Source organism: Pseudorasbora parva, unplaced genomic scaffold, assembly GCF_024679245.1.
Source record: "Pseudorasbora parva isolate DD20220531a unplaced genomic scaffold, ASM2467924v1 scaffold_33, whole genome shotgun sequence".
NCBI lineage: Eukaryota > Metazoa > Chordata > Actinopteri > Cypriniformes > Gobionidae > Pseudorasbora > Pseudorasbora parva.
In genome coordinates this window covers 238,017-250,298 of record NW_027125104.1, presented here as the reverse complement: position 1 = coordinate 250,298, position 12,282 = coordinate 238,017, and the positions used below count along the sequence as shown (strand labels likewise).

The 12,282-nt window shown below is 48.6% G+C and overlaps 5 non-coding genes and 1 pseudogene across 5 annotated transcripts; all 6 read right to left on the bottom strand.

Annotated features, from left to right (window-relative positions):
* Window positions 1-3,616: 3,616 nt before the first annotated feature.
* LOC137066948 (U1 spliceosomal RNA) lies at window positions 3,617-3,780 on the bottom strand. The gene has a single exon (XR_010902784.1). It is a non-coding gene; the product is annotated as a U1 spliceosomal RNA (small nuclear RNA).
* A 468-nt stretch (window positions 3,781-4,248) lies between these two features.
* LOC137066804 (U2 spliceosomal RNA) lies at window positions 4,249-4,439 on the bottom strand. The gene has a single exon (XR_010902690.1). It is a non-coding gene; the product is annotated as a U2 spliceosomal RNA (small nuclear RNA).
* Window positions 4,440-5,472: 1,033 nt separating this feature from the next.
* Window positions 5,473-5,636, bottom strand: LOC137066947 (U1 spliceosomal RNA). Its single transcript, XR_010902783.1, has one exon. It is a non-coding gene; the product is annotated as a U1 spliceosomal RNA (small nuclear RNA).
* Window positions 5,637-6,100: 464 nt separating this feature from the next.
* On the bottom strand, window positions 6,101-6,291 carry LOC137066511 (U2 spliceosomal RNA). The gene has a single exon (XR_010902425.1). It is a non-coding gene; the product is annotated as a U2 spliceosomal RNA (small nuclear RNA).
* A 1,033-nt stretch (window positions 6,292-7,324) lies between these two features.
* On the bottom strand, window positions 7,325-7,488 carry LOC137066946 (U1 spliceosomal RNA). The gene has a single exon (XR_010902782.1). It is a non-coding gene; the product is annotated as a U1 spliceosomal RNA (small nuclear RNA).
* Window positions 7,489-7,932: 444 nt separating this feature from the next.
* On the bottom strand, window positions 7,933-8,109 carry LOC137066929 (U2 spliceosomal RNA; annotated as a pseudogene).
* Window positions 8,110-12,282: the final 4,173 nt, after the last annotated feature.

The following is a 12,282-nucleotide window of genomic DNA, read 5'->3' as shown; positions in this document are numbered from 1 at the left end:
CTCTTCGGTTTTCCCCAGAATCTCCCCTTCCTTATCCTTTAACTCAACAATTATTTGCTTCTCTTTTTGATCCCTTACTGACCTAAAAAACCCAGCATTACACGCCTCCCCATTCTCCCTTGTCTCATGTCTCCTTTTCAACAAAAACCGTTTAGCTTGATCTTCATACAAACCCTTTATCTGTCTCTTCAGCAAGTTAACCCTATCCCAGTCAAAAGTGCCCCCAACATTATACTCTTCAAATATCAACTCTAAATCTCTCTGCAACTTCCCTGCTTGCCTCCTAAAATTGCTCATTCTTCTCTTACAGTACTTAACAATCCACTCCTTTGAACGATTTTTAACCATTTCCCACCACCCCACCACATCATCATACATGACCTTTAACCCCTCTAACCCCTTGAAAAAACATACATACTCTTCACAGAACTGCCTTTCCCTCAAAATCTCTATATTCATTCTCCAGTACCCTTTACCAAACTTCACATTTTGCCCCTTAACTACAAACCAAACCAAATCATGATCAGAAAAAAACACAGGCTTCACTCCCCCTCCTTCCAAAACCAAACCTTTTGAAAAAAACACATAATCTAGCCTCTTTTCCACCCCCCTCGAGTTCCTCCACGTTGACATACAAACTTTTGGATTCACTCCCTGCCCCCCATCCACCAACCCATGCCCCTGCAAAACCCCTTCTAACACCATCAAACTACTATCCCCTTTGTCTCCTAACTGCAAATTAAAATCCCCTCCCATTATAATCTGTTTATTTGTTGCACAGACTGTTAACAACATTTCAAAAATATCTTTCCTCTCTTCCACTGTTTGTGGAGCATAAACTGAGAGTAATCTATATTCCCCCCCTCTCCACCTTACATCAGCCCCAATCACTCTCCCTTGTGAAACCGTAAAATAACTTCTGACTTCCAACTCTTTACCCCGAAACAAGATCCCCACTCCTGAGGAATAAACCCCTCCCACACTCCATACTGCTCCTCCCCTCCCCCATTCTTCTGTAAATTTCCTTGCATCTTGTGAACTTTTCAAATGAACCTCCTGCAAAAAAAGAATATCACATCTGCAATTTTCCAAAAAAGAAAAAACCGCTCTTCGCTTCACATTGTCTCTTAAACCTCTTACATTTATAGACCCCACAGTCAATTCGTCATTGCTCACCACTTATTCAGTCCTTAATGTCCCTTCCATCCCTCGATCCTCCAGTGGTCCCAGTGGTCCTGTGGTCCCAGTCTCAGTCCCCACCAGATCTGACCAGCATATGGGCGACACACTGAGACCAACCCCATCATCCTTCGGTTCTTCATTGTCACTACCACCCTTTCCCTGTGACAACTGAAATAAGGGTCTAGCATTGTCCATCTCGAGCCCCTCTTGACTGTCGGTAGATAGTGAATCCTCAGAACAACTCAAACTCTGCCTCGTCTCGGCTCTCACCCTCTTGCCTGGTCTCGCCTTTTCCTTCTCGGCTTTCCTGATCCGCTGACTTCCATCCCCTCTTGATCCATCCGGGTCACTTTGTCTCTCCACTTCCATCTCATCTTCCACATCCCCTGTGTACAACTCGGTGACCTTAAACTGTTCCCCATTTAACGCTTCTAAGAAAGCATCCATCACATCTTCCACTTTCTCTGCTTCTGCCTCGCTTCCTCCCTCCTTTACCACCTCAAACACCACCTTCTCTTTTATTTCTTGCTCCATTGTCTCCTGTTGGACCTCCTCCCCGTTCTTCTCCTCTGCCACTGTTTCCTCCACTCTCCTTCCTCCTCGATTCAGCTTGCGCCCTTCCTTACATTCCTTCATCAAATGTCCTAATGAGCCACAGCTGTGACATGACTTAGGAATACTGCACTCTTTTGCTGTGTGTCCCATCTTAGAACACCGCCAACATCTTTCTTCTCCACACCTGCCATCACTATGGCCATACCGTCTGCACCTTCTACAAAAAGGAGGCTGTCTTGAATAGAAAAGATATCCCTTGTCCGCTCCTATGTTGAAAAAAGCAGGAGGGTGCATGACCCCCTCAAACCCATCCTCATCCGATTTTAGGAGAACTTGGAACTGCCTTTTCCCAGTCCATAACCCCACATTGTCCTTTATGTATCTTGCAGGTGTGAGAACTTCAGCATATTTTCCCAAAAAAGCCACCAACGCTTCATCTGTGACGTATGGGTTAAACATATGAAGAGTGATGACCCTGAAGTTAGGTCTGTCCAGACTTATCACCTCGAATTTCCCCATCAAGCCCACCTTGTCACACTTCCCAAACTTTTCCAACACCTCTTTGTATAATTCCACCGTGTTCAAAGTTAGGTCAAAACACTTCTCTTGTCTGTTGGTCTGTAGACAGTACACCTCTTCCACTTTCAACTTCAGCTTGTCCAGAAGAACTACCCGTGCAAACACATCTCTTTCCATCATCTCCACCCCCGGCGTCTTCATTTGGAAACGTAGAGTATTTCTCAGTCCCGCCCTTGGAACTGAGTACCCAGCTACACCAGCCATCATAACTTCTCAAAAGATCAAAGAAATCACGACTTGATCTTAGCCAAAAGGCCGAGAAGCGATGACACAATGACGCAGCGGCAGGGGAGCCGGCAAAGGCGACGCCCATCTGGGAAGCGGTGAGGGGGGGGAGGGTTGGCAAAGGCCGTACGTCGTAGAGACCTGAAACTTTGAGGGATGGTACTAGCCACTCGCTCTACAACATCACCAAGGCTGGCCCCCCGATGGGCCCGGCGGTGGCGCTACAGCCACCGAAAGTACGAAATGGCTCGTAGCTCCCAAACCGCACGCCGCAGAACCAAGTGTCTTATATCATCGGAATCCTTGGCTCGAGCCGAGCGAGACGCATGCCTCGGATTCGAAGGTTGCGCTGGCGAAATTTTCGGGTATTTGGGATTTTGTGAAAAACCTACTTTTGCACACTAGTCCTAGGTCTTTTGCCCGATCTGGCCCAAACCAGTGCAGAAAGATTCTCTGGAGTCTGACTGTCCGTCCAGATCGGAAAAAAAGTGGGAATTTCGATTCAGCTTGGCGGCGGCAGGCCGAAACCTACGGGCTGGGCGAGGCGGGGTCTGCTAGAACGGCTATAGCTCTTGGACGGAACGAGACAATTTCACCCAAGCCGGTACACCCGTGCACGGGCTCAGTCTGGGGTCAGGCGAGAAAGGACGCGGTGAATGGCCACCTAGTGGCGCTTTAAAATGAAAAAGCAACAACATGAGAGCGGCTATAGGCGAACGTATGTCGCGTGCTTTTTCACAGCACGCGCACGAGACAGTCGTACCATACGACAGAAAACCTCCATCCGAACAACTTTGCCTTTGGGACCACTGCTGTCAATCAACTCGTCCGTTGAATATCAAAGTTTGTGGGAAAAACCACATTCGGCAAACCGGTCGCAGGTTTCGACAACCTCGATGAAAACAGACGCAGTTCAGTTCTCTGAACTCTCCGGGTCACTGGCTGACACAGCAGAAAGAGACAGAAACATAACAAAACTGGTGCAACTTCACCCTTTGGGGCAGTGGGCGGCGCCACAAGCGTCAAGAACCGCACGCTTTTTCCCTCCACGCTATCTGCTTTTAACCAGTGTGTACAGGGGAGAGCGCGAACGCAGTCCCCCACTACCATAAATTATGCAGTCGAGATTCCCACATTTGGGGAATTCGCAGGGGTCAGCACAACCGGAGTGCAATGGCCGAGCCTCGCCCTGGGTGAACCACCTTCCTGATCATGGTGTCTCCCCTGCCAGGTAAGTATGAGTTGCCTGGCCTCCAGGCAGAGGCGCCCTATCCCCCTTCGCCATCCTCAAACACGGTGACCTTCCCCTCCCCCAAGAAAAGGAAGGACGGGGCACCTTCCATTGCTTGACTGCTGCGTGCGTGCGTGCCTGACCTTGATTTGAATCAGGTGTCCCTAATCCATCCAACACAAACCCCCGATTCGACTCATCAGCTCGTTGGTAAAGACTCTCAAATAAGAGGGACATCAAAAAACGTGCTGTGACGGTGATGAGTCAGCCGGCCGGCAACCGACGCTTTTGTTCTTCTTTTTTCCCTATGCTCATATGACCGCAGCTTGCTGCTTTCTCTGTGGCACGGTCATCGTCAACGGTCACCTCATCGTCGTTCTGTATGCGCTTCCTGCGTATTTCTGTATTCTCTGACAAAATTCCAGTGGTGTTGTTGGTTCTTCTATTAGTCACAACAATTCGCAGTCCCCAAAAAGGGGAAGCACACCGTTCCTGGAGGCACTGCAATACCAGGTCGATGCGTGGAGTGGACGGAGCAAGCCCCGGTTCCGGCTCCATGTGCCAAAAATCAATTTAATATGCAGTCCCCGGATAGGGGACGTATCAGATATTAAACTGATAAGAACAGATACTACACTTGATCTTAGCCAAAAGGCAGAGAAGCGATGACACAATGACGCAGCGGCAGGGGAGCCGGCAAAGGCGACGCCCATCTGGGAAGCGGTGAGGGGGGGGAGGGTTGGCAAAGGCCGTACGTCGTAGAGACCTGAAACTTTGAGGGATGGCACTAGCCACTCGCTCTACAACATCACCAAGGCTGGCCCCCCGATGGGCCCGGCGGTGGCGCTACAGCCACCGAAAGTACGAAATGGCTCGTAGCTCCCAAACCGCACGCCGCAGAACCAAGTGTCTTATATCATCGGAATCCTTGGCTCGAGCCGAGCGAGACGCATGCCTCGGATTCGAAGGTTGCGCTGGCGAAATTTTCGGGTATTTGGGATTTTGTGAAAAACCTACTTTTGCACACTAGTCCTAGGTCTTTTGCCCGATCTGGCCCAAACCAGTGCAGAAAGATTCTCTGGAGTCTGACTGTCTGTCCAGATCGGAAAAAAAGTGGGAATTTCGATTCAGCTTGGCGGCGGCAGGCCGAAACCTACGGGCTGGGCGAGGCGGGGTCTGCTAGAACGGCTATAGCTCTTGGACGGAACGAGACAATTTCACCCAAGCCGGTACACCCGTGCACGGGCTCAGTCTGGGGTCAGGCGAGAAAGGACGCGGTGAATGGCCACCTAGTGGCGCTTTAAAATGAAAAAGCAACAACATGAGAGCGGCTATAGGCGAACGTATGTCGCGTGCTTTTTCACAGCACGCGCACGAGACAGTCGTACCATACGACAGAAAACCTCCATCCGAACAACTTTGCCTTTGGGACCACTGCTGTCAATCAACTCGTCCGTTGAATATCAAAGTTTGTGGGAAAAACCACATTCGGCAAACCGGTCGCAGGTTTCGACAACCTCGATGAAAACAGACGCAGTTCAGTTCTCTGAACTCTCCGGGTCACTGGCTGACACAGCAGAAAGAGACAGAAACATAACAAAACTGGTGCAACTTCACCCTTTGGGGCAGTGGGCGGCGCCACAAGCGTCAAGAACCGCACGCTTTTTCCCTCCACGCTATCTGCTTTTAACCAGTGTGTACAGGGGAGAGCGCGAACGCAGTCCCCCACTACCATAAATTATGCAGTCGAGATTCCCACATTTGGGGAATTCGCAGGGGTCAGCACAACCGGAGTGCAATGGCCGAGCCTCGCCCTGGGTGAACCACCTTCCTGATCATGGTGTCTCCCCTGCCAGGTAAGTATGAGTTGCCTGGCCTCCAGGCAGAGGCGCCCTATCCCCCTTCGCCATCCTCAAACACGGTGACCTTCCCCTCCCCCAAGAAAAGGAAGGACGGGGCACCTTCCATTGCTTGACTGCTGCGTGCGTGCCTGACCTTGATTTGAATCAGGTGTCCCTAATCCATCCAACACAAACCCCCGATTCGACTCATCAGCTCGTTGGTAAAGACTCTCAAATAAGAGGGACATCAAAAAACGTGCTGTGACGGTGATGAGTCAGCCGGCCGGCAACCGACGCTTTTGTTCTTCTTTTTTCCCTATGCTCATATGACCGCAGCTTGCTGCTTTCTCTGTGGCACGGTCATCGTCAACGGTCACCTCATCGTCATTCTGTATGCGCTTCCTGCGTATTTCTGTATTCTCTGACAAAATTCCAGTGGTGTTGTTGGTTCTTCTATTAGTCACAACAATTCGCAGTCCCCAAAAAGGGGAAGCACACCGTTCCTGGAGGCACTGCAATACCAGGTCGATGCGTGGAGTGGACGGAGCAAGCCCCGGTTCCGGCTCCATGTGCCAAAAATCAATTTAATATGCAGTCCCCGGATAGGGGACGTATCAGATATTAAACTGATAAGAACAGATACTACACTTGATCTTAGCCAAAAGGCCGAGAAGCGATGACACAATGACGCAGCGGCAGGGGAGCCGGCAAAGGCGACGCCCATCTGGGAAGCGGTGAGGGGGGGGAGGGTTGGCAAAGGCCGTACGTCGTAGAGACCTGAAACTTTGAGGGATGGTACTAGCCACTCGCTCTACAACATCACCAAGGCTGGCCCCCCGATGGGCCCGGCGGTGGCGCTACAGCCACCGAAAGTACGAAATGGCTCGTAGCTCCCAAACCGCACGCCGCAGAACCAAGTGTCTTATATCATCGGAATCCTTGGCTCGAGCCGAGCGAGACGCATGCCTCGGATTCGAAGGTTGCGCTGGCGAAATTTTCGGGTATTTGGGATTTTGTGAAAAACCTACTTTTGCACACTAGTCCTAGGTCTTTTGCCCGATCTGGCCCAAACCAGTGCAGAAAGATTCTCTGGAGTCTGACTGTCCGTCCAGATCGGAAAAAAAGTGGGAATTTCGATTCAGCTTGGCGGCGGCAGGCCGAAACCTACGGGCTGGGCGAGGCGGGGTCTGCTAGAACGGCTATAGCTCTTGGACGGAACGAGACAATTTCACCCAAGCCGGTACACCCGTGCACGGGCTCAGTCTGGGGTCAGGCGAGAAAGGACGCGGTGAATGGCCACCTAGTGGCGCTTTAAAATGAAAAAGCAACAACATGAGAGCGGCTATAGGCGAACGTATGTCGCGTGCTTTTTCACAGCACGCGCACGAGACAGTCGTACCATACGACAGAAAACCTCCATCCGAACAACTTTGCCTTTGGGACCACTGCTGTCAATCAACTCGTCCGTTGAATATCAAAGTTTGTGGGAAAAACCACATTCGGCAAACCGGTCGCAGGTTTCGACAACCTCGATGAAAACAGACGCAGTTCAGTTCTCTGAACTCTCCGGGTCACTGGCTGACACAGCAGAAAGAGACAGAAACATAACAAAACTGGTGCAACTTCACCCTTTGGGGCAGTGGGCGGCGCCACAAGCGTCAAGAACCGCACGCTTTTTCCCTCCACGCTATCTGCTTTTAACCAGTGTGTACAGGGGAGAGCGCGAACGCAGTCCCCCACTACCATAAATTATGCAGTCGAGATTCCCACATTTGGGGAATTCGCAGGGGTCAGCACAACCGGAGTGCAATGGCCGAGCCTCGCCCTGGGTGAACCACCTTCCTGATCATGGTGTCTCCCCTGCCAGGTAAGTATGAGTTGCCTGGCCTCCAGGCAGAGGCGCCCTATCCCCCTTCGCCACCCTCAAACACGGTGACCTTCCCCTCCCCCAAGAAAAGGAAGGACGGGGCACCTTCCATTGCTTGACTGCTGCGTGCGTGCGTGCCTGACCTTGATTTGAATCAGGTGTCCCTAATCCATCCAACACAAACCCCCGATTCGACTCATCAGCTCGTTGGTAAAGACTCTCAAATAAGAGGGACATCAAAAAACGTGCTGTGACGGTGATGAGTCAGCCGGCCGGCAACCGACGCTTTTGTTCTTCTTTTTTCCCTATGCTCATATGACCGCAGCTTGCTGCTTTCTCTGTGGCACGGTCATCGTCAACGGTCACCTCATCGTCATTCTGTATGCGCTTCCTGCGTATTTCTGTATTCTCTGACAAAATTCCAGTGGTGTTGTTGGTTCTTCTATTAGTCACAACAATTCGCAGTCCCCAAAAAGGCACTGCAATACCAGGTCGATGCGTGGAGTGGACGGAGCAAGCCCCGGTTCCGGCTCCATGTGCCAAAAATCAATTTAATATGCAGTCCCCGGATAGGGGACGTATCAGATATTAAACTGATAAGAACAGATTTTTTTCTTTCGAAAAGTTTTATTGTTACATTTTTTCATATTGATTTCAATTCATTTTCATGTTTATGCCACACATTTCTTTCTTCTTTAAAAAATAAAATAAACATACATGGTTACATCCATTAAAACACAAGTCACTTTTTTGTTAAAATCAGTTGATGTGTTGTGTAAAAGTCCTTGTATGTCAGTGTGGTGTTAAAAGAGGAATAAAATGAATGAAAACAATAAATATATTCATGATAAAACAGACTAAAACGTGACAATTAAAACTTCGTCTCTTGTACAGGATCAAGGGTGAGCCCCTACAAAACATGTCCATTCACTCCAGTTCTCCAGAACAGGCTCAAGGCTCCTCGCTTCCAGAGCCCAGCGGAGATCCCCTCTCCTCCGGCCCGCTGGCCCGCTGTTCCCGTAGCCAGAGTGGTGAGGGTGCATCTACGGGCGGCCAAGGTCGGTGGTGGCCGGGACCTTCTCGTGTGGCCTCGGCCCCCCCATCCGAATAACGACGTGCGGCCCACCCTGCAGCGCTGATCTTATCCTCTGCTCGCTCGCGTGGAGGGGGACCGTCACGCGTTTCCCCACCAGCAGGTTTCTGGTGACCCAGATGGCATCCTTTATCAGGTTAAGGGTGAGCCAGAGCGATGCAAATTCTTGTGTTGTTAGGGCTTTTAGGCCCTGACCCACCCCTAGGATGGCGAGCTTGTAATCCACCTGGGCCCCACCCGCTGGCAGGCACGGGAAAAACAGGGGGCCGGCCCTGGCCCACAGGTCCCGCGCAGCACCGCACTCCCAGAGCAGATGGTAGACGGTCTCCGGGGATTTACACCCGGACCGTGGGCAGGTGGGATTTTTGGCCATGCCTCTGGAGTGCATAACCGCCCTGACCGGGAGGATCTCATGAGCCACCATCCACGCCAAGTCCTTAAGCCTGTTCTGGAGAGCTGGGTGGGCAACGTTCCTCCAAACTTCTTTGGCCTCACTTGGCGTGAGGCCTGGAACTGGGCTCACCTTTTCTCGATCCTGCACAAGAGAGATAAGAGACTTATGGTTAGTTAAAATCGTCACATCTTCTGTTTCTAAAAAGTATTTCTTTAAAAATGTCTTGATAAAAATATACTCTTTTGGCAAGTTAAAAGACACTGGGGTTTTTAAATCAGTAGGTAAAATCTTTAGGCTTCTTAGGTAGGACCCCATCCAGAAACGAGCCATGGCCGCTGTCTTATTCTCTCTGGATGGGGTCAGCGCGTATCCGATGTGGAGGGCGGTAAAGCGGCTACCTAAAAACAAGTGGGGGTCAGGGAGGCCTTTCCCACCATTTTCCTTTCTTTTTTTAAAGACCTCCCTTTTCAGTCGTTCCCACTTGGACCCCCACAGGAAATAAAATACCGCCCTCTCCAGGTTGGCCAGGAATCTTCTTGGGGGACTAAAAACAGAACAGACAAGTAAAATCAGTGGTAAAATTATGGCTTTAAAAATTAAAACCTTCCCTTCCATTGTCATCTGTCTTAGTCCCCAAAAACCCAGTCTTTGCCTAACTTTCCCTAAGATGTCAGTCCAGTTTCCCCGTCCTCCACCCTCTCTGTCAAATTTTACACCTAAAACTTTCAAATCGTTGTCTTTAAAAACCAGATCCAGTCCACCTGTGTCGACGTCCCCCCACGGCCCGAAGAGCTGGGCCTCGGACTTGTTCCTATTGAGCTTGGCGCCCGAGGCCCGACCGTACCAGTCAGTCAAGTCCAATGCTCTTCGTACCGATAAAAGGTCAGTCGCTAAAAGGGTTATGTCGTCCATATATAAAACGCAGGTTGCTGTCAGTCCACCAGTCCCTGGGACGTCCAGTCCTTTAATCCATTTATCCCTTCTCAAGATTTGTGCCAGTGGCTCAATACAGGCCACATACAGAAGGGGAGATAAAGGACACCCCTGACGGACACCGCTGTGGATATTTACAGCTTTGGACAAATGCCCGTTAACCAAAATCCTGCTAACCAGACCATTGTAAAGCAGTCCCACCCAGGCTATAAACCTCCCTGGAAACCCCATTTTCTCCAGTACCTTAAAGAGGAACTGGTGCGAGATGCGGTCAAATGCTTTTTCAAAATCTAAATTTAGGACTACTAGCCGAATATTTCTGTCTCTCGCATAACAGATAGCATCTCTGATCAGTACCAGGCTGTCCGTGATCTTCCTTCCGGGCACAGCACATGCTTGATCCAGGTGAATTACGTCCTCTAAAACAGTCGACATGCGCATGGATAAAATTTTGCTAAAAATCTTACAATCAAAGTTTAAAAGAGTAATGGGTCGCCAGTTTTTTAAGTCAGTCTTGTCACCTTTTTTTTAGCAAGAGTGAAACTATCCCTATTCTAAAACTGTCAGGAAGTCTGTCCAGAGTCTCAAATTCCTTAAAAACAGTCAGTAATTCGTGTGCTAAAATATCCCAAAAAGTGGAGTAAAACTCTAGAGGAAGTCCATCTATTCCTGGGGACTTTCCTCGTTTAAAACTTTTAAGAGCTTTGTCCATCTCTAAAATGTTAAAATCTTGAGATAAAATAGCACATTTGTCTAATTTCTTTTCTAAAAACTCTAAAACTTCCTTTATCGCGTCATTGTGTACTTCTTTGGTATTGTATAATTGTTCATAAAATTCTTCAGTTTCTTTTAAAATCTCTTTTGTGCTGTGGGCTTCCCTCCCTCCACTTTTTAAAACAGTAATTGTCCCACCCTGTGAAATTATCTTTTTAAAAAAATACCTAGTACACTTTTCTCCTTCCTCTGTTTCCCTCTCCCTGCTCCTTAAAATTACACCTTTGCTTTGTATTTTGGATAAAACTGACATCTCATCTTTTACCATTTTAATATCTTCATTAAAATCAAACCCGTCATTTAAAAGATTAAAATACCTTTGTAGTCGTTTTTGCAGCCCCATCATGCGTCGTTTAAATCTATTCTTTTTGTCTCTGCCTGTCTTTCTAAAAAAAAGTCTTGTCCGTTCCTTCACCATCTCCCACCACTGTGCACGTGAGTCATAAAAGTCTTGGAGGGTCTGCCATTGGCTGAACTGCTCCCTATATTCTCTGACTACCTCCTCATCTTCTAAGAGGGAGCAGTTCAGCTTCCACAGACCTCCCCCTACTGTCACACCAGTGGGCAGTGAAAGAGTGCAAGATAGCATTAAGTGGTCTGAGAAGAAGAGTGGGGTCAATGTAGCATCGGTTGGCGGGAAATCTCTTGTAAATAGGTAGTCGATTCGAGAGGCTTTGGTGCCGTCACCACTGAACCAGGTGAAGCCCTCCTCTCTTTGATGCATTATTTTAAAACAGTCAACTAACCTAAAATCTCTGACTAAGCTTTGTAATAAAACCGATGTCTTATCAATCTTAAAATCATCTCCCACCCTCTTTCTGTCCTTCTTTGATAAAACACAGTTAAAATCCCCTGCTACCACTAAAGGAGCCCTACCTAGCATGTGGGGCTGCAGGTCTTCTAAAAACTCATACCTTTCATTTTTATCCGTAAAACCATATACATTTAAAACGTTAAAATCCTTACCTAAAAAAGTCAGATTTGCTAAAATTGCCCGCCCGTCCTTCACCACAGTGCTGCCCTTCACCAAGATATTCTTATTGTTAATTAAAATAGCAACACCATCATTTTTGTTAAAATTGGACCCGCTCCAAATGGAAGGTCCTGGGGTCCAGAGCTCCTCCCATTTCCTGTAATTTGGTAAAAACGGCAAACCACATTCTTGCAATAAAAACACATCTGACTTAAAATATTTTAAAAAGGATAAGACGCTCTGTGCTCGCATATTGCTCTTCACACTTCTCACATTAATTGTAGAGATAGTGAGAGCCATGAGCAGTATGGCTAAAAAGGTACAAGTCATTTAAAAGATAAAACAAGAGTGGACTACAAAGACAGAATTAAAATCATGTTACATCTTGTTGCACTTCTCTTTCCTTTTCCCCAGAAATACTGGAATCAGGAAGGCAAGTGCTTGGCGCCTCAGGAGCCACAGAGGGGAACTCTTGCCACTCCTTTGGCGACGATGTTCTTAGCTTTATGTGCAGAAAAGAGACTTCATTTGGAGATTCTGGGGGCCACATACGGTCTAGATCTTCCGAAGAGGAACTATCTAGCCGATGCGATGCCCTCAGCCTTTTCTCCTCTGTTTGAACCAGAGGAGATCTC